Genomic DNA, 24,402 nt, shown 5'->3' on the forward strand with positions numbered 1-24,402 from the left:
CACACACACACACACACACACACACACACACACACACACACACACACCCATTCTGCGCCTATCCCCTCAAATGAAGCATCTTTTCCTCTGGCCTCGGAACAATTTCTGTTGTAAGGAAATGTCTCTGGTTTAGAACAGTCTGTGATCTTTCCCGAAGACATGAGCATGTCCTCTTGAAACATCACATGTTACATTTGTATCTTTTCCCCCTGGTCCAAAGCCACGTTTTCCCTGAGGCTTCTTATCTAGAAAAGCTAACTCCGGGACAGATGAATGGTAGGCAGAATCTCCAGCCCTTGCCGTCCCAATCAGAGTGAAGTTTGAAAGCTTCCCTTAGGATCAGAGTCCAGCGAAAAGTTAATTTTTGGTTCTAGGCATGTGGACTTAGATTTTTGTGCGGGTGAGGAGTGAGGGCTTGGAATGAGTAAACTCTTGGGGGGGGTGGGGCGCCGGGATGGGGGAGGGGCTTAGGGCCTCCCTGGAGCCCCGGGCCTTTAGTAATCTGCTTTGTGAATGGAGTTAAGGGGGGAGGGGGATGCGCATACTTGGAATGCCTTTATCTGGGTGGGCTCCTTCTCTCCCGACTTTCAGGATGTGGGAAATGGAAGATGAAAGAGGCTGCATTTCCAGCCTATCAGGTTACAGTGTGTAAAATGGAGAGGGAAAGGGGGGGGTGAAGAGGGAGGAGGGGGGTAGAACGGGGGAAGGCCGCGTCCAGGGGGGGCCCGGGAAACCCAGTTTGGGAACTGGCTGGGGAGAGTGAGAAAGAGAGCCGGGGCGTGCAGAACACGTTTCACATCACCTCAGAGCTGTGGAATTTCCTCTCTTCTGGGGGGAGGCCTGTGAAGATGAAGTTGGTTGAAGGTTAGTCGGTGATGAATAATAGCCCAAAGGCGTCTGATTGAGGGTGTTACCAAGTGACTGGTGTTTACAAGCAGAGATTCGGGGGGTGGGGAAGGGAGGTGAGAGCCGGGGCCATCTTCGGTCCGAGGTGGTAAGCTAAGGCTGTGCCCCGAGGATGGAGTCCATGTACGGATTTTATTTGGGTCTGACCCCTGTGGTATGCGGAGCCCGAAGTGCGGGCCGAGGAGGGGCGCGAGAGGAATGGGAAGGTCATAAAGGCGGGAGAACCTCCTCTGTGGCTGAGGGATCCGGGGCCCGGCGGGCACGAGTTGGGTTCTGCTTTGTGTCTCGGGCGTCCCCGGGGCGGTCCCTGCGGCTCGGTGCCTGTTCCAGTCCGGCCACGTGCTCCACGCCACTCAGCTGTCGCCGCCCCGCGCTCCGAGGCCTTACCTCCCAAGAGCTGTGCTCGTTCCTTCCCTTCTCCCCTGGCCGGTGTCCTTCCTCGTGGTTCTTAAGAGAAAGAGAGCGCCCTCCTCAAAACCTCCACCCCAGTGTGAAAGTGTGCCAAGCAGGGTGAGTGGTTGGAAAGGCCAGGGACAGCTCCTTTGGGGAAGAATCCAGGTAGCGGAGGACCCTCGGGTCACGTTCCGGCAAAGACAGGCATAAAGCATAGGGCGCGGGAACACGGAAGCAAGCAATGGGGAAAGCGTGTTCAGAGAAAAGGAGTATTTATTAAACCCTGATACCAACCATAATCAGGCAAACGTATTGTTCTAGTGGTAGGATGGGTAGGGAGTTATTAGATGGCATATAAATCACTCCCATACAACAGATGACAAAAATATTGCTTGTTTGGGAAAAATTAGAATACAATAAAATACACTTGTCACAAACCATACCAAGCTTCATTTCATCTTTTTTCTCTTGTGTCAGAAAGCTGTTTCGGATTTTGCAGTCTATCAGGGTCATCATTTTCGAACATCTTTTAGTGCCATATTGTTGTCAAGTGAGAGGTTCAGTTAATAAAGATTTCCGGTTGATAGATTGCTAAAGCAAGCAGCCTTTTGCACTATCTTCTTTGAATTGCTACTGAGCCATAGAACAATACACTCAGTCCCTTTTTTATCATTTTACAAACCAAACACTCACATTCTCCCTTTTCCAAAGGCCTTCCCCCAACAGTTTTGGAAAATAAATACAGTGTTTCTTCCTCTGTGTTGTCTGCTCTCTGGCTACCTCTCCAAGGAGAGCTGCAGCCTTGACCCTTGCCAGACTGAGCCCAGTTTCTCTAATCTACACTGGTCCTTTTTTTTTTTTTTTTTAAGTAATCTCCACACCCAGCTGGGGACTCGAACTCACAACCCTGAGATCAAGAGTCACCAGCTCCGCCGACTGAGCCAGCCAGGCACTCCTATGCTGTTCTTTCCTGAACCCACAGTCATTTTCTAAGTTTGACTTTTTTTTTTTTTGAAAGGTTTATTAAATTTGGGATGTAAACTATTATTTGAACTGGTCCGTCTGGATTTCTTAGTGGTTTCCTAAGAACAGGAAAGGGTGCTAACTCAAGTGATATTTCCGTTGTGCCCGAGTAAAATAAGCCAACAGCATGTTTTTCTATTCTTTGTTGACATGAAAATTAGTTTTTGAAAGCCCTATAGTCAGCTGAGTCCATCATAACCTGCTGTTGACCTTAGTGGAGGATCTAAGGACTAGAATGTTAAAATTAGAACTGACTTTGAGTACTGGCCCTATTTACCAGCTGTGCACCTTATTTTTATTTAACTAACACTTATACAGCATTTACTATGTGCCAAGCACTGTTCTAAGCGTTTTACAAATATTTGCTTGGCTAATCCTCAGAGTAGTCTTATTCTTATGTAACACTATTATGAAGTAGCGTTATTATTGTCCTCGCTTTACAGGTGAGGAATCTGAGACGTGGAGATGTGACGAACGTGAGTTTAAGCTTGCTTCCCTAGCACATCCCTTGTTAGGTGGGAGACGGAGCTCTGTTTCCACATCTGCCACCACACTACCTTGGACAAGTCACTCAGCAGTGCTGGGGCCCTGGGAAGCGTGGGAAACTGCGGGGCAGGGAAGACGGGCATTTCCACACACATGAAAACCCAAAGAGCAAAGCCAGAGGGAGGGGAGATTTCGAGGGCTGCTCTTCCCGCCCCCATCCCCATGTAGAGCAGCATACCTTCTTAAAATTCAATCCACAGCCTCAGTCCTGTACCATTTCCGTTTCCTTGAACTGCATCTAGACATGATTCTGGTCCCCACCAGCTTCTGACCTCATTACTCATTCTGTTTACGGCTTGGCCTCACCCTTCAGACTGCCCTGATTTCCCAGATAGGAATTTGGCTGCCCTCACTGACTATGATTCAGAATTTTGCCCGGCCACATTGCGCTAAAGCCCTCCTGGGTACACAGCCCTCTAGTCAGACTGATACCCAGACCCCCCTCCTCCTTCCTTCCCTAAGACCCCTGTCTATATTCATAGACACCCTGCCAGGGTGAGGCAGGGTGTCTATGAATATATCCCGCTCCAGAGAGTTCGGGCAGGGTCACAGAGAACCTTGAATGAAATCTGGGGAGGAAACCATCAAAGGATTTGATGGAGTTGGGGGGGTTGGATAAGGAGGCTTTTGAGGAAGATGCGGTTGTGCAGAATAGGTTGGAGGAAGGTTGAGGCTCTGGACTCAGGGGTACAAACGACAGACTAGGAAGGGCTGAGGTGAGGTGCCCAGTCGAAACAGAGAGGGAGAAACACGTGTGGGAGACAGAAGAAATATCTCACAACACTTGGTCGTTGGCTGGATTTGAAGGGCAGGAGGGTGCGGAGGGTCGCACACTGTGATTCTCTGTTTCTTACCTGAAGCCTCTGGGAAGCTGATAGGCTAGCTGTGAGAAAGTAGAAGGACTAGAGTAGTGTCTGGTAATTAAGTAGAGGCTCAAGAAATGTTTACAGAATGTGATATATTTACGTCGACTCTCTAGGTCTTGTCATTAAAATATTAATAGCCCGTGGAAATATAAAACCAAGAGCCTTGAACGCCTTTGTCTTAAGGGTAAGAGGAAAGATGCAGGAAGAGGCTGCCAGGGCTCGCCTGTCGGGGACACTGTGAGAGTGTACTGAGAGGGAATGAGGCGCCCTGAAGAAAAGCTTCACCCGGAACATCCCTGTGCCAGAAGCGAAGCATGGGGGATGCCAGGGAGGAGGGAGAACTTGGGAGAACTTGGGAGAACTCGGGTTGACTGCGGACTGGTTAGGAGGGGGCAGCCTCCAGTCAATCACTGAGGCAGAAGTCTGTGTTTGGGGGCACCCATGGTGCCCAAGAAGGAGAACCATACTCAACGTTGGGTGAGCACGGTGAGCCACTCTGAGCAGGCTCTGGCTGTTGTCATTGTCTTTCCAGGGCTGTTCTTTACATTTGTTACTTAAATCTATCTATCTATCTAGCTAGCTAGCTATCTTATCTATCTCTCTATTTTTTTAAAGTAAGCTCCATACCCAGCGTGGAGCCCAACACGGGCTTGAATTCACAACCCTGGGATCAAGACTGATCTGAGATCAAGAGTCAGATGCATGTGGCATCCGGGTGGCTCAGTCAGTTAAGCCTCCAATTCTTGGTTTCAGCTCGTCAGGATCTCAGGGTCTTGAGATCAAGCCCCGCATCAGGCTCCTTGCTCAGCGGTGAGTCGGCTTCGTCCTCTCTCCCTCTGCCCCTCCCCCCACTCATTATTTCTCTCTCTCAAATAAATATATCTTTTTTTTTTTAAAAAGATTTTATTTATTTGACACACAGAGAGAGAGGAAGCACAAGCAGGGGGAGTGGGAGAGGGAGAAGCAGGCTTCCCACTGAGCAGGGAGCCCGATGCGGGGCTCGAACCCAGGGCCCTCGGATCATGATATGAGCCAAAGGCAGAGGCTTACCGACAGCCACCCAGGCGCCCTATTCCTTACATTTGAAGTAGAGAACTAGTCTGTGGTCCCTTCCAATTCTAGAGAAATCCACTGCTATCTTATTACTCAGGTCCTCCTCCTTGACGTCACTTCCCATTCCACCTACTGGTTCCTTGTGGTCAGCCCACTTAATCCTCTCTCTCACCCATGTAACTTTTATCATCTTTCTCTTCTCCTTGGAAGCTTAGGCCACAATTGAAAACAGTCTCCCCAAAAGGGAAAACCCTAAAAACGAATTTAAAAAATTTTGTTTCTGTGCCCATGTTTGAACCATATACACGTTTTCCCCATGTCTCATCTTTAACTCTGGATTATGACTTGTATGGGGCCAAGGACCGTGTCAGGCTTGGAGAAGGTGTTTTGTCATGACTATGGCAGGCCGTCCCTACAGATCCCAGTTAGACTGATGGAGAGGGGAGTCCCAGCAGCCACCATCTATTTTTCCAGTGCTGGGTGCTGTGTTCATTGCTGTGTATCTGTGTCCCTGAATCCTGACAGCGACCCTGTCAATTACATGTGCTTCTTACCCCATTGGACAGATGAGGAAGTGAAGACTCAGGGATTAAGTGATTTGTCCAGTTCTCGCTGCATGTCTTGGTTCCAAGCTGACATTTTTTTGAGCACTTACAACATGTCAGGCCCTGTAGCAGAGCTTCACATTGAATCCTCAGCAAAGCCCTCGGAGGTTAAGTATTCTTCGCCTCACTTTCCAGGTCAGGAAGCCGGCCCAGAGAGGTTCAGTCACTTGCAAAGATCTCCCTCCTAGGAAGCCATGGGAGCAGTCTGTCATCCTGAGTCGCAGGGCTCCTACTCTTTGCTCTTTGAGCACAGCATTTAGTTATTAAAATACCCACAGGAACTTCTGTGCCAAATTGGTTTTAGCCTGGAAGCGATCCCAGGGAAGGCCCCTCAGGCCGGCATTGTGTCCGGGTTGCAGGGTGTGCCCCGACTGTGGGAGAGGGACCTCTCGAGGGCCGGGAGGATGGATCGGTTCATGTCTGCGAGGGCAGAAGCAGCTAAGTGGCGTCAGGACTGCCTCTGTGCGTGCCCTGGAAATGCAAACAGCTCTCGTCTTGGCTTCCACCGCTGGCCCGGCCTCGGTGGCTGGCGGGAAGCCTGCTGGAAGGGAAGCCCCATCCGAGGGAGCAGCCACGGGACCCTGGAGCAGTGGCTTCCCCCTCTTTGACCTTTAACTTGAGCTGATGAATTGGCAGCAACTGGGTGACATCAGGGAGACATTTTCTTTTTCTGTGAGCTCAGAGCTTCCATTTAAAAATTCCTCAGTCACAAGACAGAGGCTGCTGGAGCCCAGGCACACTTGTGGCGGCAGCAGGTGATGTGCACTTGCTCCAAGAGCTCCAGAAGTCTGCGTAATCCCAGGGATTCCGGGCAGCTTGGGGATGGCCATGTAAGGGGTGATCGCTGGCCTTATTTATCCCCGCTGTGCTGCCTGCGCTTAGCCCTGCAGGAACCGAGTCACAGGGGCTGGGCACACTGGGCAGGCGCCCAGGAGCCGTCAGCATCCAGCACTTTCTTCTGTGGGACCACTCTCTTCTTGTCCTTACCCCCGGTGAAAACTAGCACTCGGTTAAACTTAAGCTCAAAAGGTATCCACACGTCTTTTCTTGATTTTTTGTGTGTGAGATGGGTGTGTGGGGGGAAGTGGGGGGCAGGGAGTGAGGAATCCAATGTCTACACTTGAGAGTGGTAGAAAGAATGATTATTTTAATACAGCAAAAGTCAGTTGGAGGGAACTTCGAGCTCTAAATACTGCAAATCTCTCATCTTACAGAGGAGGAAACTGTAGGCTCGGAAAGGGAAAGTGACTTGCCCAAAGCCTCACAGGAGCACGTTAGTGGCAAAGGCAGGACTAGAACGATGACCTGGGGCAAGTCAGTCTTTCACTCTGGGCCTCAGTTCCCTCACTGATAAAATGGTGTGGTGGGACTTAATGATGTCCAAGATTTCCCTCAAGAACTTGAAATGTAGGGCGCCTGGGTGGCTCTGTCAGTTAAGTGTCTGCGTTCGGCTCAGGTCATGGCCCTGGAGTCCCTACATCAAGCCCGCATGGGGCTCCCTGCTCAGCGGGGAGTCTGCTTCTCCTTCTGCCCCTCACCCCACTCTCAAATAAATAAATTAAAATCTTAAAAAAAAAAAGTTAAAATGCAAAGTCATAACTGAGTGACCCTCCCAGGCTCCCTGTGGGATCCTAGTGGATCTAGTAGAGCAGGGCTTAGGACAAGGCAGGACACGTGGCTAGGAAGGTGGGGGCTGTTAGATGAACAGGTAACACCCAGACTCTGTGATAGATGTCTTCATCACGTTTGACACCCACCTCTTCACTTCAGTCCTTCCCCCCGCCCTTGTCTTGGAAACTGACATTTATCCTAGAGCAGCCATCCTCCCCTTTCCCTTCCTTCCCAACCCACAGGCATACACATTCCCTAATTTCTGCTTATTTACTGGGCCACCATTATTTCGGCTGTATGTCTGGAGCTTTCCACTACCTTTTAATAAGGAATCACTCCCTACGTGCAGATTACATTGTCACATTTAATCCTCCTACCTCCATCCTCTGATTTAGGTTATCATCCCCACTATGTAGATGAAAAAAGCCAAGGGGCGCCTGGGTGGCTCAGTTGGTTAAGCGACTGCCTTCGGCTCAGGTCATGATCCCAGAGTCCTAGGATCTAGTCCCAGAGCGGGCTCCCGGCTCAGCGGGGAGCCTGCTTCTCCCTCTGACCCTCTCCCTGCTCATGCTGTTTCTCTCTCGCTCACTCTCTAATAAATAAATAAAATCTTTAAAAAAAAAAGATGAAAAAAGCCAAGGCTCAGAAATTTACATACCTGCATATTCCCACAGTGAATAAGTGGTAAATTCCTAAAGTGACTGAAATCTTTTTTTTTTTTAAGATTTTATTTATTTATTTGACAGAGAGAGACATAGCGAGAGAGGGAACACAAGCAGGGGGAGTGGGAGAGGGAGAGGCAGGCTTCCCCGCGGAGCAGGGAGCCCGATGTGGGGCTCGATCCCAGGACCCTGGGATCATGACCTGAGCCGAAGGCAGACACTTAACGACTGAGCCACCGAGGCGCCCCTAAAGTGACTGAAATCTAACTGGATCATTTCATAACTAATCATTTCTTTTTTAAGATTTATTTATTTATTTGTCAGAGAGAGAAAGCACAAGCGGGGGGAGGGGCAGAGGCAGAGGGAGAAGCAGTCTCCCCACTGAGGAAGGAGCCCGGTGGGAGACTCAATCCCAGGATCCTGGGATCATGACCTGAGCCAAAGGCAGACACTTAACTGACTGAGCCACCCAGGCATCCCATAACTAATCATTTCTTATATCACCTCTCCAGCATTACTGCCCTGTGTTAGGTCTCCAGCAGCCCTGAAGTTCTATCTGGGGCCCATTAAGTTCACTTGGATGTCACAGGTGCTAATGAGCTGGAGGTCACCGGCTTTATTTCTGTGAGGACCCAGTATCTTTGTCCTATTGCAAGACCACAGACCTTATGTCCCCTTGAATTTAATGAATACTTGGAATTAAGGAGAAGAACCAGGATCATTTGTGTCTTTCGTGACTACTGGACAAAAATGGAGTGATCAGTTATCACCTGGTTCCTCTGAGCTTCCTAGGAGCTAAAGAGAATGTTGAGTGTTGATAAACTACATTCTACAGGTTGATTTGCAGACATTTCCTAGAGTAGCAGCTTGGGCTACTAACCTGTGACTGAATTATGTCGTTTGGGGACGAAACTATCTTTTGGCCACCCTGAGTCATGCTCCTTGTGGCATCTCCAGCTGGTCAGCAGATCACACAAGGTGGGGTGGAGGCGACAGCTGAAGATGCAGTTAATACCCTCCTAGGTCCCAGGGAGCCTCCAGGAGCAGCAGTTCCCTCCAACAGGTGTCGGCAGGGGTCTGACGGTGGAGAGACTAGGTGGGTGGGATTTGGTGTGAAACCATGCAATTTACAGCCACTTCTTTGTTCCTTGTGCAGTCCTTCCACAGATACTTTCAGAGCACCCATATGGGCGAGTTAGATCTGGGACTGTGTTGGACACTGAGAATTCCAAAGCTAATAATAGGGTTAGAGGTTAATATTCTAACCCTGGAGACCAACCTTTAAGCAAGCCATTATTAATACAAAGTGAGAAGTGCCATCATGGAGCTATGGTCCCTTAATGGAGGGAGGAATTTCTTCTGCCTGGCTCAGAGTGAGGGGCTGGTCTGGGAAGGTGTCCTTTGAACAGAGATAGGAGGAGGGGAGAGTACATTCCAAACCCAGAGAGGAGCTGGGGCAAAGGTACAAAGCCTGAGTGAGCACAGCCTGATCAGGGAACTTGGAGTCCGGCATGTTCCACAGAGAGCAGGCTTGTTTTTTTTGTGTCCGTCTGTATCATCATCATCATCATCATCATCATCATCATCAAACCTAACATTTGTAGAATTTACTATATGCCAGGCAGTCTGCTAAGTGCTTTACCACATCTCCTATTTTAATACAACAACCCATTTTATAGGTGAGGAAGCTGAGGCTGAGGGAGCCATGAAGAGACTAGCAGCCCAGGTTAGGGGCATTTGCCTGCGCTCTTTCAACCACTGCAGTCTATTTTCCCAATTGGTTCTTTTCCTTGCACTTTGTAGATTTGTATTTTGGAGGCGTGTGCTTTTTTTCTCACATGTGTGTTTGTGTGTTCATGTCCAGGCCCCCTTCTCTCTGACGGGGCACTCTTGGGAGGCCACCCATTTGGCTTTGGCCTTTACCTCCCCACGGTGTTCCAGCAAGTGATTGTGTGTAAATTGAACGGAGGCTGAAGTTCCGTTTGTTGTTTTTTTTCCATGGGAAAATTAACCCCAAAGAAGAACTGAAACATAGCGAGTTTATTGTACATTGCCACAGACTAAGGCATTTGCCTTGAGACCCTGGTCACAAAGTTGGGGGTATTACTGGAAAGTGGTCTTTTAAATACGTGTGTGGTGGGGGGGCGTGTAGCACGGGGAGGGGAGTGTTCCAACTTGAAAGCTAATTAGGCTCTGGTTTTGAAGAGCTTTAAATGCCATCTAGAGTTTAAACTTCCATTTTATGGTGATATCAAGAAAAAGGGAAGCATGTATCTTTTCACGTTCCGCCTTCGTGAACAATAAAAGTTTTTGAGGGCACAGATAACATGCAGTTTAAGATGAGCCCGTGTGGGATGCAGGATGGGTTGGAAAGGAAAGGGCTGAGGAGCTTCCAGTTTACAAGTCATGATAAAATCTGGGGGTGCCGGGTGGGGAGTTTAGTGCCTGAATTGCGGTGATGGCAGCAATGATGAAGACAAGGACCATGGTAAAAAGACGCTAACATACGATAAATGTATTTTTACACGTAAACTCTGGTTCGTCAGTTTTCCAAATTCGATTTTGGGGCATTAGGTGTTTTGTTTTTGTTTTTGTTTTTTTTACCGTGGCCCCCCACTGGTATCGTTGTGATACATTCTTTAGCAGATCTTCCCCTTTGAGTCCAGGATGTCACTTGCCTGTACCTGAAACTCGGATCTATAAAGGCTTGAATCTGCGTCTAAACTTAGCCCCCCGCTGACTTGGAAAGAATCTCAACTTGGCAAAACGCCTTCCTCTCTCTTCAAGCCGCAGTCTCAAAAGTAGCTCTCCACCCCCCCACCCCCCTAACTAATGAACTATATCTAATAGCCTCTCTTTACAGAGTCCTTTGAGAAAGAGATGGCGTTTGATTTTGACCTCATTATCCATTTCAGCCTGTCCTTGATGAAAATAATCGCCCCTCAGGCAGGTACATTCCTCACATTCCACTCTCGGCGAGCTGCTAAGACGTTGTTAACCCCAGCGACCATGGGAAAATGCTGCCGTCTGCCTCGGAGAGTCTGAAGGGAGTGGGCACAAGATAACAAGAGGTGAAGAGGTCGGAGGGGAGGCCCCCTTTCATCTTTTCAGGCTGTTTCCAACCCAGACAAAGGATTCTGTCCAGGGGTGCAAGGCCCACGCGGCTTTATTTTCTGGTCTGGTCCCCGAAAGGGGGTTGGGAGGGCCGGGTCGTATCTGGATATTGTTTTGGAGGCGAATGCCTGGCTCCCGGGAAGTCCTCGACTCCTGGGGGAATGCTAAGTGGAAGGAAGGGCAAGCAGCCCCCGCTTGGGCGGAAGAGACCACCCAGCTACTCAAAGGAGAGCGTGAAGGGCTTGAATGGAACGAGCTGTCCTGCAGGATTTATCATTCAGACAGTGAGATTAAGGGTGTGAGGCTGTTGAGCTGCCCCAAGTCTCGGAGTAGCTCAAGGATTTGTGGCGGCAGAGAAAGGGGGAAGGGGGACGGGGAGGGGTGGCGTGGGGCCGAATGGAGAGGCGGGGAGCGTCCGGAAACCTGCGTGGGTATGGGGAGGGCCGATCCAGATTGCCGCCCAGCCTGCCACTAACCTGCTCTATGACTCTGAACGAGTCATTTCTTCCCTTTTGTACAACGAAGCGATTGGAAGGATACCAGAAGGAGCCTCGGCCTGCCCCACCTCCTCCCCTCGGCTCGCCTCATTGATTGCATTTTATTAGAAAAGTAACGTAATCCACGTTATCAGTCACTGAAAGTCAACAACCCTCCACCTGACCAAAATCCTCAGTCCGGTCCCCAGAGCCTTCCTACGGAGGAATGATCTCCTTTTGGGTAGATTTCCCTTCGAGCTCTTCAAATGCATATGTAGTGTTAATAACATCTCTGTAAGCATACCTACAAGTTTCTCGCATTGCGGCTTGTTTTCCCTCCCCAGTGAGTTCAGGTGCTGGGCGTCTTCCCTTTGCTCCTGCAAGTCGTCCTCACCAACCGCCTTCACCCTGCTCCGCACTCCAGTGGTCGGCTGGGTGCCCTTTTGCCTCGTTGGCTTCTGGTTGGGTTTGAGAGCTATTCCTTCTCCACCTCCCTCCCTTCCAGATCCCTGCAGACGAGCCCAGTTCCTCCACCACAGGCCACAGCTCCTGGCTGGGGGACCCTCGAGGCTCTCCTCCAGGTAGTTCTCTCTCCGTGTTCCTAGAAGGGCCCCACTTACCCCTTCAGGCCGAGCCTCCACGTGGAAGCAGCTCCCCTCTGCTCTGTTGCTTTTCCAAACGCTGCTCACACCATTTCAAATAGTCCCTTTATCAAGCTTTCTTCAAAGTTCCCAATTTTGATTGTGCCGTTTTCTGCTGAGACTCTGATGGTCGCAGAATATATATCATGAGTAGTATTTTCCAGATTACTACACGGAATCCACATGGACCCTTAACTGCACAGCTCGGTGTTGAATATATACAGGATATACCTATATCGTAATTCACTTAACCACTCCCGCAATGTTCCACACTTACTCTGCTTCCTGTTTTTTCAGTACCGATACCTCAGCGAAATACTCCCCAGACAAGAAATCGTGGTTTCTTTTATTGTAGGCACTTCCTTTCCTTTCTGGATTTCAGTTCATGGCACCCAGGCCACCGATCCTTTCAAGTTTGTTTTCTGTCGCACACCTCGGCTGCCCTCAGGGAACTTACCAGTTGGTAGTGCGGAATTCAGCAGTGTGAGGCCAGGGGACTAGCTGAGCCAAATTGTGATACAGCTAGAAATTCTAGGATCGAGGCTGGATGGAGATGAGATACGGTTATTGGAAAAGGCCTGCTGGCTGGCTGGGCTGTTTCGGGACAGGGCTGTGTAATTATCACCCAGTTTCACTGATCAAACTCCAGAAGTGTGCCCTCCTCTGACTTTGTTTGATTCATATATCAGAGAAAAATGCCAGTTTAGTTTTCAACTAGAAAAATGTCTGTCAGACGCAAACATGTCTTTGCGTCAACACGCCCAGCACGTTATGTCCTATAAGTTGAAGCCTAGTGGTAACACAGGTTGATTGCAAGGAATGGTCAGATGACTTGAAAACTGAAGAGCATTGGGCTGGGTATCCAGACTCACCCATCTCCACAGCAGGGATGACCTTGCCTGTGGGACCTTAATATCCCTGGCCTTTTGGCCAAGACCCCTTTCTCTGGCCAGATAGTGCTTAGCTCTGCAAGGTCACCTTGAGCCTTTGTAACTCCTCCTTCTCCTTGCCTCTGACCCTCCCATTCATGGAGCCTTTACAGTTTTAATCTGCACAGGAATCATCTGGGAATCTTGTTAAATACAGATCGGGGGGCGCCTGGGTGGCTCAGTCGGTTAAGCGACTGCCTTCAGCTCAGGTCATGATCCTGGAGTCCTGGGATCGAGTCCCGCATCGGGCTCCCTGCTCAGCGGGGAGTCTGCTTCGCCCTCTGACCCTCCCCCCTCTCATGTGCTCTCTCTCTCTCTCTCTCTCATTCTCTCTCTCTCAAATAAATAAATAAAATCTTTAAAAATAAATAAATAAATACAAATCAGGGTTCAGGAGGTTTGGGGTGGGACCTGGGAACTTGCAGTTTTAGTGTATGCCAAAATTCCTTCAGTACTACCTAGCCTCCTGGAGCCACTGAGCCTTTTAAAAGAGTGTCTTTCTTATCTCTGCTTTAGTTCTGACAATGGTAATTTATAATTTAATATTCAGGTGGGCAATCTTCTGTTTTAGTCCCTGGTTGAGGAGTGGAGCGCCTGGTGGTAGCTTCCAGAAGCAGCAAGGGCAGATCTCAGGACGGGGCACGTTCATTCACTTGGGGGCTGAAGGACCGGCTCAGACATTCTGGTTTCTTGCCGTTCTCTGTCCTGGCCTGGTTGCTGCAGAGCAGCTACTCCCCTACCCTTCACTCTACCTAAAGCCCCGAGGTCTTTGATTCTTCTCTTTACAGAGAAAGAAAAACAAAACTTGTGTGTTTGTGAAGTGACTTAGCTTGAAAACTTCAAAGACAGTCCCTTCATAATTTTAAATGAAGACTTGACCAGAATAGGATGGGGGAATTAATCACCACAAGCCTATTACTAACATCACTTTACATTTTATTTAATTAATTAGCTTATTTTAAAAGATTTTATTTGTTTATTTTATTTTATTATTATTATTTTTTATTTATTTGTCAGAGAGAGAGAGAGCGAGAGAGCACAAGCAGGGGGAGCGGCAGGCAGAGGGAGAAGCAGGCTCCCCGCTGAGCAGGGAGCCCGATGCGGGGCTCCATCCCAGGACCCTGGGCTCATGACCCGAGCCGAAGGCAGACGCTTAACCGACTGCCACCCAGGTGTCCCTAATTAGTTTGTTTTAAAATATTTTATTTATTTGCGAGAGAGAGAGAGAGAGAGAGAGAGAGAGAGCACAAGCTGGGGGAGCGGCAGGCAGAGGGAGAAGCAGACTCCCCGCTGAGCAGGGAGCCCCATGAAGGGCTGGATTCCAGGGCCCAAGATCATGACCTGAGCCAAAGGCAGATGCTTAACGACTTAACCGACCGAGCCACCTAGGCGCCCTCCACTTTACATTTTATTTTATTTTATTTTATTTTATTATTTTTAAAGATTTTATTTATTTGAGAGAGAGAGGAGAGACAGTGAGAGAGTACAAGCCGGGAGCAGAGGGAGAAGCGGGCTCCCTGCAGAGCAAGAGCCCGATGCGGGGCTTGATCCTGGGACACTGGGATCATGACCCGAGCCGAAGGCAGTCGCTTAACCGACCGAGCCACCCAGGCGCCCCAGCACTTTACATTTTAAAAACACTTGACAGTTTACAAATCATTTAGATATCCACAATCTATTTGATTCTTACAACCCTGGAAGGTAGAGCAGGCATATCCCCGTTTGCTAGATAAAACTGAGCCTCAGAGAGGGCAAATGACATACCCTGGCTCAACCAGCTACCTGGTGCTAGAATTTGGGTTCAGCGCTTTTAAATGCCCTCTTAGCCTGAACTGTGCATCTTCTTGAATTTCTATGTAAAAAGAGTTGCAACAATTGCCGTCTCTCCCCCGGGTTTTCTATGATTTGACCCTGCCCATTCTCATGGCCACTATCCCTACCCAGGCTCCCATCATCACACACTTGAATTCTTACCATAAGGGCCAGTGTAGGTTATTAAGACTAGAATGAATGCTCAGGTGCCAGGCCCTGTGCCACGCTCTGATGGTAGGGATGACTATGTCCTGAACTTCCAGGAGATACAGACACCTGAAACAGGTTGCTGCAACAGGACAGGAAGTAGCAGTGATGGGAGATGAACAGGGACCTGCAGTGGGGCTAGGTGGTGGCAGGCTGCTCCTTCCCGTTCGTCTTCTGGACATCGTGTTCTCTTCATCATAGGCACTGAGTGTTGTGTGTTCCCTGGTCAAGATCCTTTGGTAATGGGGCGCCTGAGTGGCTCAGTCGGTTAAGTGTCTGCCTTCAGCTCAGGTCGTGATCCCAGGGTCCTGGGATCGAGCCCCATATCGAGCTCCCTGCTCAGCAAGGAGTCTGCTTCTCCCTCTCCCTCTGCCGCCCTCTCCCCCACTTGTGCTCTCTCTTTCTCAAATAAAAAAAATCTTAAAAAAAAGTCCTTGTAAAATTAAAAAAAAAAATCCTTGGGGCGCCTGGGTGGCTCAGTCGTTAAGCGTCTGCCTTCGGCTCAGGTCATGATCCCACGGTCCTGGGATCGAGCCCCGCATCGGGCTCCCTGCTCCGCGGGAAGCCTGCTTCTCCCTCTCCCACTCCCCCTGCTTGTGTTCCCTCTCTCACTACGTCTCTCTCTGTCAAATAAATAAATAAAATCTTTAAAAAAAAAAAATCCTTTAGTAACATTACAGTGCCAAGACTCCAGCTTGGCATTCAGTGTCCTCCATTATCTGGCCCCTGCATCTTTAACTTTCCTCGATACCGGTCACAACGTACTCCAGATCGGCTCTGGCACCTTATTGCTACATACTCCTGTGATTCCAGTCAAAGAACCATAGCAAGAACCTTAATATTACTTATTGCTTGTCTGCGTCATTCTACTAAGTACTTTTTTAAAAAAGATTTTTATTTATTTGACAGAGAGAGCACAAGCAGAGGGAGAGAGAGGGAGAAGTAGGCTCCCTGCTGAGCAAGGAGCCCAATGTGGGACTCGATCCTAGGACCCTGGGATCATGACCCAGGCCGAAGGCAGCTGCTTAACCGACTGAGCCACCCAGGCGTCCCTCTACTAAGTACTTTTTTATATTATTCCATGTAATGCTCACAACGCAGTGGGGTCAGGATCATCGTCCTCATTTTGTAGGTTCAGAGAGGTTAAGTAACTTGCCCAAGTCACACAGCTAGAACAGAGCCAAGTAGAACTAACCCCCCAGGTCAATCAGTCCCAAAGTCCTCGCACACTTGCCATTCTACCCTGCTGAACGGAAGGGCAGAGAATGGTATAGATTAGGGGTTAGTAGTTTTGTCTTCCTTACTCTTGCTGCTCCTGCACCTGAAATACTCACTTTCTCCCTCAGGGATCTCAATGTTGCATTTCTCTCTCAAAACACCCCAGAGACTCTCCCTCACCTTGAATTTCCTCAGTTGTTGCTTGCTGCCTTTATACTGTATGATCTTGGATTACTTAGGTTTCCAATCCCTTGGAATTGTTCTCTAATGAGTTCATGGAGGTGCATTTGAGCCTGACTACAAACTGCTACTCAGACTGGCTAGATGGCCAACATCCATAATAATAACAATTAACAATTAATGTTGCTGAAAATGGAGACCCGTTATTCAGAGCACCAGTAGAGGCATCGAGAAAGCCTTGCAAAAGAAAAAAAAAAAAAAGGGCTGTGTAGTGTAATTAGCCTGGTCATATCTCTGGGCTACAGTTTTCTCATGTGTAAAGTGCATGGGCTTGTACTAGATGGTCTTTAGTCAACAAATATTTATTGTACTCCCCTCATGCACCAGGCACCGTTCTAGGTCCTGGAGATAAAATAGACAAAAATTCTCCCTGATATTCTAGTAGAAGGAGACAACAACAGACTAAATATGTAAATACAGAAAGTCTATATTATGTCAGATAGTGATAAGTGTGATGGAGAAATACAAAGCAGGGAAAGGGAAAGGAAATGGCGAGGAGCGACATTATCTGACGTGCATTTTAGAAGGCTCACTAGCCGCCGCAGAGAATGGAGAATAGATATAAGTGCATAAGTGAGTAAACAGGGAGGCTGATTAGCAGGTAATGACAGCAATCCAGTCGGGGGCTGGTGGTGTGGCTTGGACAAGGAGTATAGGTTAGAAGTGGCCCGATTTTGGATATATTTTGAAGGTCGAGGCAGCTTAATTTACTGATGGATTATATGTAGAGCAGACTCAAGGATGTCCCCAAGGTCTTTGCCTTGGAAGGAAGGAACATCTGGGAGGATAGAGTTGCCATTAATGGAGATGCCATGGGGGTGGGTGTGGGGATGGGAGTGGGTGGATGGAGACTATGAATGGAGCAGGTTTTGAGGGACAACCAGCTGGAAATCCGGAGTAAGCAATGAATACGTGAGTCTGGAATTTAAGGGGGAGGTTCAGGCTAGAGATAGAAAGGTGAGAGCCATTGGGGTATAGATGGTGTATCAGATATTTCTTTAGATTCTCTTGGCCTTGCCTCTTCCCCCTGCTTGATGTCATGCAGATTTGCAATGGTCATGAACTGAAAAGTGCTTCAACCCTACCTCTCTGTGTACCTCTTGCTTCCTGTACAAGGGTGGCTGTAGCACAACCGTGGAAACTCCCTCAGTGCCACCATAGGTATAACCCAGAATTATGGTAGAATTGATGCTCATGGGGCCGCCCTTAACCAATGGTGAAGGGAAGCTGACAGGTAAATGTGGATCCTTTTTTATCCTTTGACAGACAGTTATGAATCTCCTTAGAAGCTTCTGTGGAGAAAAGCGTCTGTATCCCATAGTGGTGGTCAGCTCAATTAAGCATTCTTGAATTGGTTTCTCCTTTCTTCTCTGTTTCTGTCACCCTGTCCCTCATTTCTGCTCCCTAGAATTTCATTCCCAAATAAACTACCTGCATACAAACCTTTGATTAAGGTTTTGCTTCTAGAAGAACCTAGGCTAAGCCACATGGCATTTAATACCATGGCACTGAATGAGATCACCGGTGGCCTGGTGAAGATTGGGTGCAGATACAAGGATAGAGCCCCAGGACCCTCCAACATTTAGAGGTTAAGGAGATGAGGAGAACCTACCCTGAAGAATCTCCAAGAAAATATAGTGTCTTGGAAGCCAAGAGAAAAAGTGTCAAAGGGAGAAGGAAGGATCAGCTGATCCTCACTGAGCAGCCAAGTTAAGATGAAGAGTAACTATGACCTTTAGGTTTAATCACAGCAGGGGACAGGCGGTAGGGTAGGACTGTTGACCTTAACAAAGAGCAGTTGGGACAGAGTTATGTGGTGACTGAAATGGGCTCGAGAGAGAAGCTGGAGGGGAAGTAGGCTCAGGAGAAACTCTTTTTAAGATGGGTGGAATGAGGCTCAGTCATTGGGCATCTGCCTTCGGCTCGGGTCGTGATCTCAGGGTCCTGGGATCGAGCCCCGCATCGGGCTCCCTGCTCGGCGGGAAGCCTGCTTCTCCCTCTCCCACTCCCCCTGCTTGTGTTCCCTCTCTCGCTGTGTCTCTCTCTGTCAAATGAATAAGACTTTTTTTTTTTTTTTAAGATTTTTATTTATTTATTTGAGAGAGAATGAGAGAGAGAGAGCATGAGATGGGGGAGGGTCAGAGGGAGGAGCAGACTCCCTGCTGAGCAGGGAGCCCGATGCAGGACTCGATCCCAGGACTCCAGGATCATGACCTGAGCCGAAGGCAGTTGCCCAACCAACTGAGCCACCCAGGTGCCCATGAATAAAATCTTAAAAAAAAGTAAGATGGGTGGAATGATAGCACATTTAAATATATATTTTTTAAAGATTTTATTTATTTATTTGACAGCGAGAGAGACTGGGAGAGGGAGAAGCAGGCTCCCCGCAGGGCTCCATCCCAGGACCCCAGGATCATGACCTGAGCCGAAGGCAGACACCTTACTGACTGAGCCACCTGGAGCCCCGCATTTGAATATATCAATAGGCTGTTGCGAAGAGGGAAAACCAGATGATGCAGGGGAGAGGAGAGAGCATTGCCGGAGGCGGGGGATGGGATCTAGTGGCCCCGGAAGGTGTTTGCCTTAGGAGCCAGACAGCTTATCCCCAAACCGCAGGAGGAAAAACAGAGTATGTGGGTAAATTCTCACATCCCACTCGCTGAATGCTTGAATTGCAAGATGTCAATCGGGCTTCGAGCCTGTGCCATCCGCCACACTCCTTCGCTTTACAGCAAGACCAGAGAGAAGTGACCTCCCCAAGGACACACCACTGATTAGAAGCAGAGGTGCAGTGAGAATCCAAGGCTCCTCCTGTCCTGCCCAGCACCCGAGGGCTTTCCCCTCGGGGAGAATCCTGACCCTACTCGGTTGTCACCCCCCCGTCTGTGCTCTGAGTAGTGGATGATAGTCTAGCAGAAGGGACCACCAAGCCACCGGGCGAGCGAATTTGAAGGTCTGCTGATGAGTTCCTGGGATCTCTTTAGATGTGTTGAGGAGTCAACCCAATCTCTCTGTAAGGGAAGCTGTCCATGGGCAAGTTGGGTGGAGCAAAATCTGCCAAAATGCAGAAGGAGGATATTACAAATTCAAGTGCAAATCAAAGGGCACAAATCCTTCTGGAATATAGATTCCTGGTTTCAAATACTCTGTCAGGCCTTGTTTCCTGATTTGAGGTTTGGAAACACACAGTCCCTCTAAGCTTAGAGTTGAAAGCGGCATGAGAAGTGGGTGGATAGTGAGGGCCTGGGGCCTGGGGGAGGGTGTGCATAACAAAGGGGCACAAACCCTGTGGAAAAGGCACAAGCTGGGCTTTGCCTTGACTTCCAGGATGGCTGTAAAACCCCTGCACTCTCTCCCCCCACTTCCATTAATTTCTCAAACATTCTCTGTGCTCTGGTGCTGTGCTAAGTGCTTCAGGTACACAGGGTAAGGGAGTGGGGGTGGGTATACAAAACAGATAAATTGAAATGTCCTGTTCTCACAGTTTTACAGACTTTTTTTTTTAAGATTTCATTTATTTATTTGAGAAAGACAGAGAGAGAGAGAGAGAGAGCATGAGCAAAGAGAGGGAGAAGGAGGCTCCCTGCTGAGCAGGGAGCCCGAACGTGGGGCTCGATCCCAGGACCCTGGGACCATGACCTGAGCTGAAGGCAGACGCTTAACCAACTGAGCCACCCAGGTGCCCTTAATTTTTGCAGTCAACTAGTCACATTTGAGTGACTGATTTCATGCCTGCTTCTCATCTCTCTTGTTCCTTCGTTATTTCAGGCCCGGACAGAAGGGGGTGTACAGTTTATGGGGAGACTGTCTCTAGTCGCTGCAACCGGTAGCTTCCTGTGGATTCAAAAATATAAATTATAAACTGCTCTTGGGTACAAATTACTCTCGTGTGAGCTTGTTGAGTGTGATCCACTTATCTCTAGGGCCGATCGCCAGTTAAATCCTGCTCAAGTAGCTGAAAGCCTGTTTGTTTTACGACAAACAGGAAAAGGGGCCCTCACTGAACTTTGGGCCTAGCGTAGAGCCTGAAGCCAACACTCTATTATGTTTGTTAGGGGAATCCTGAAGCTGATACGGTTTGTGACTCTCTCTTTCCCCCTTTCCACCGGGACAGCATTCGAAGGGATGCCCAGGCCCCGGTTCTGACCACCGGTCGGGGTGCGGGGGGGCGGTTGACGGTGGGCCAGGGAGATGAGGAGCTGGAATGTCCCCATGTGATAGTCCAGGAATGCGTCTCTGAAAAAATAATCGTGATGGCTTCATTTCTGTCGCCCTTGGCAGCAAAAAAAAAAAAAAAAAAAAAAAGACAACAACCCTTTGCAGTAATCAGGGATTTCAAGGAAGCCTCACCCCCTTCTCGAGAGGTAGGTGGAGCAGGTTTTATTATCGCTGTGGTGCAGCAGGAGAGACGGAGGGTCCAGGAGGCCACGTGACTCGGCCCGGGTCACGGGGCTAATCAGTAGCGCGGGGACTCGAGGGTAGGTCTCCTGACGGTGAGTCCGACGCCCAGGTCACCGGGAGCCTCCACAGCCGCTCAGCCCCCAGAGGACGGTGTGGCCTTCCTGCCACAGGACGGCCCCGCTCCGGGGCCTGACTCTGCCCATTCCAGCTGTCTGGCCCTGGGCAGCTTCAGGGTCCCTGTGCCTCTTTCCTCATCTGGAAAATGAGCAAAATCATAGTAGCCGAGTCCCTATAAGGTATTTTGAGGAGTAAATGAGATATTATGGAGAAAGCAAAACACCACGTCTGGCCTAGTGCAGACATCCATAAATGTATCCCCTCCCTGCCAAAGTCTTTTCCTTGAGGCACAACCTTCTCTCACTGTGTCTCTCTCTCTGTCAAATAAATAAAATCTTAAAAAAAAAAAAAGTCTTTTGCTTGAGGCACAACCCGAAAGAGTTATTTAAGAATCCTGCAGAAGCCTCACTGCTTCCCCACCTCCCCCTACCTCCTGTTACTGCTCTTTTTACTTCTCCTAGCCACACCTCTTGAGATCCTCCTGACAGCCCCGTAAGGTAATAGAACCCGAAAGTCTTCTTCGCTCTCTTCTTTTTTTTAATAAATTATTTTTAAATCAAGGTATGTACATTTTTTAAAAAAGATCTTATTTGACAGAGAGAGAGAGCACAAGTAGGCAGAGAGGCAGGCAGAGGGAGAAGCAGGCTCCCTGCTGAGCAAGGAGCCCGATGCAGGGCTCGATCCCAGGACCCTGGGATCCTGACCTGAGCCGAAGGCAGACGCTTAACCGACTGAGCCATCCAGGTGCCCCTTCTTCACTCTCTTCTTACAGATGAGTGGAAACCAAGGCAAGAGAGGGCACCGCCCTAAGGCAACACCTCTGTTGGCCACTGAGCTGGGACCCTGGCCCCCTTGTAATTTCAGCTCTCGGTTACTGGAAATCTTTCATTGTCCCGGTTTCCTTCTCTGCCTGTGGAAGGGGCAGCTAAGGGACCTAATGGAATTCTCTGCATGCTCAGGATTACCTTTCAGAATGAAAGCAGCGGAGAGCAAAGTGGTTTTGCAGCCTACAGACACCCCCACCCTCCAGCCCCTGGGGCCTCCCTGCACCTCCTTGGGCCTGGGGGTTGGCAAGGCAGCCCAGGGTGAGGGGCGAATTCCAGCTGACTCCCCACAAGTGGGTGACGGCTGAAAAGGTCAAAAGGGCACTGCTCCGGCCTGATAGTCCAGCGTCAGCTCTGCTGCAGGATATCTGAGAACACCTTGAACAAGTCAAGGTGCACCTCTGTTTCCTCATCTATAACAGGATGGCTGGATTAGATTATGTCTCAGCTGCCTTGCTGATAACCCAAAAGGGACTTGCTTAACAACAACAGTGACACGTTGTAGGCACTTAAAAAAACAACCCTTTTTTATCATCAAAAACTTCAAACCAAATTTAATGTCAACCAAATGATATAATGAACCCCCACGGATGCTTAGCCTGTCATTAACTGTTCTGTCTTTCTTGTTTCATCTGTACCCCCAACCCCTCCCGCTTGGTTATTTTGTATAGTTCTTTTTCTGGGTGAAATTTACAAACACTGAAATGCAGAAATCTTAACTGTGTGACATTGACAAATAGGTTTGCCCATGTAAACTCTACCTCTATTGCAATATAGAATATTTGAACCTTTCTAAAAAGGTCTCTCCTGTCCATCATGGGCAAATGGATAAGTGAACTTATGAAACAAACACGGCTGTGAATTTAGCACACTGAGGGTTAGCCCATGCTGTCTTGGGCTGGCTAGGTCAGAGTCGGATCTGCTCTCTTAAGCTCTTCTTCCCCTACCTGCTTCTGTTCATTCCTGCCATCCTGTGTGTCCCTAGAGGTGATGGCCTTCTGCATGGACTCTGTGTCCAGTTATTTTATTATAAGGCCTTTACGACCCTGGCTGCAAATTCTTAGAAGCAATCTTTTGGGGCACCTGGCCGGCTCAGTCGGAGGAGCATGTGACTCTTGATCTCAGGATTGTGAGTTCGAGCCCCACGTTCATTTATTTTTACTAAAAATAAATACATAAACTTAAAAAAAAAAAAGAAGCAGCTCTCTTGTTTTTCCGAAATACTTATTCTCCAGGTTTTTTCTTTTGTTCCGCTCCGTTTTTCTTTCCTAAGACTGCTTGCTCATCACGCTGCTATTTCCCTCCTTTAGAGCATTCTCGCTTTTCTGTGTTTGGCCCATCCTCTCTGAGTTCACTGTCCTTTGTTTTGGACTGTTTATACCCAGAACACTAGACCCTGAGCTGTAACCCTAGGGTCCCCTGACCAAGGCCAGGCACTTGTTCAACAGTGAGGGAGGGAGGGAGGGAGGGAGTGAATGCGAAGGACACGCTCTAGAAGCACCTGCAGTCTACTAAGGAACCCCAACCTGTCAGCTTTGCCATTTCTGGACCACATCTCTCTCTCTCTCTCTCTGCATTGAGCAAGAAGCTATTTATCAGTCCCTTTGGAAGCCCCAGGATGTGAAAGGAAGGAGGCTGATTTACTGGCAAAATGTGACCCAGAGGACCATTCTCCCCCCACCCCTCATCATTTAAAAAAAAACAAAACAGAGCAAGCTGGGCTATCAGGGATACTTCCTGTTTTCCTCTCTTGAAAGCATCCTGGATAGATGAAACAGGGATCAAAGGGACCGTCTGCCTCTGGGGCTTCGGGACTGGCAGAATGGCTTTTAACCCTCTGCAGTCTCCTGCCATGGGCACTTTACACCTTCTGTTTCCTGGGTAGATCTTGAGGGCAGGCGCCTTGCATTCATTCATTCATCAAATATTACTGTACTCGACTCAACACCAGGCTTTGTTTGAGGACCTGGGGGTACAGGGATGATTATTACACAGTCCCTGGCCTCATTCATCAGAAACCAATGACTACCAGTCGGACACGATGAAGCACCTTCTCTGGGTCCTGCACTCACTACATGCTTTTTTCATGGATTCAAGCCTCACAACAAGCTTACGGGACTTTCTTATGCCCATTTTACAGATAAGGAAAGCAAGGCTTAGGAAAGTTATATAACCTGTCACAGGCAGCTGCCAAGGCTGGGGTTAGAATCCAGTGGTCTGACAGCAGCAAGTTGCCTGCTTAGTTGCAACACTAGCCTGCCCTCTGCAGAAACTACCTCCAAGTCTGAAACGCGGGAGTGACTCACTGCGAGTAATTTTTACAAACGCAATTTATTGCTGGGCTTGGTCAGGTGGCTTCTGATGACTGGGTTTGTTTGCATCCCACTTATGCCCTGAACTGGACTAGAATGGAGGTGAGCTGGTTTGCAGCCCCTGAAGACCGGAAGCAAGGCCGAGAAACTAAGAGGTCACTTTTGGCCCTGTTCCGGAGACAGAGTGTTGCAGGCTCTTTCTGCCATTTCTGGAACAGATCCATTTCTCTTTTTTTTTCTTTTTTTGTGGGGGGAGGGACATTTTTGAAAAAAACTTGAGGGGCTGTTGATAGGTAATAATAGCAACCAAGTGAACATATATACTGAGGAATTATTCTAAGCCTTGGCTTATATCCTCACTCGCATCCTTGCGACTATGGTTTGTTTTGTTTTCCCATTTCTGGGGAGGAGCTGAGGCTCAGATTGGTTAGTTAGCATACCCCAAA

At 48.8% G+C, this 24,402-nt stretch overlaps 1 long non-coding RNA gene across 1 annotated transcript in view; it reads right to left on the minus strand.

The window, feature by feature from the left end:
• Nucleotides 1-5,335, minus strand: part of LOC112816043 (uncharacterized) — a 9,610-nt gene extending 4,275 nt beyond the window's left edge. Inside the window, exons 1-3 of the long non-coding RNA XR_012375946.1 lie at nucleotides 3,047-5,335; nucleotides 1,294-1,353; nucleotides 803-840 (exon numbers count right to left, since the gene is read on the minus strand). This is a non-coding gene — a long non-coding RNA (uncharacterized lncRNA). The remainder of the gene's footprint in view (nucleotides 1-802; nucleotides 841-1,293; nucleotides 1,354-3,046) is intronic.
• Nucleotides 5,336-24,402: the final 19,067 nt, after the last annotated feature.

This window comes from Callorhinus ursinus, unplaced genomic scaffold, assembly GCF_003265705.2.
Source record: "Callorhinus ursinus isolate GAN/ISIS: 27379988/994484 unplaced genomic scaffold, GSC_fseal_2.0 scaffold59, whole genome shotgun sequence".
NCBI classification, from domain to species: domain Eukaryota; kingdom Metazoa; phylum Chordata; class Mammalia; order Carnivora; family Otariidae; genus Callorhinus; species Callorhinus ursinus.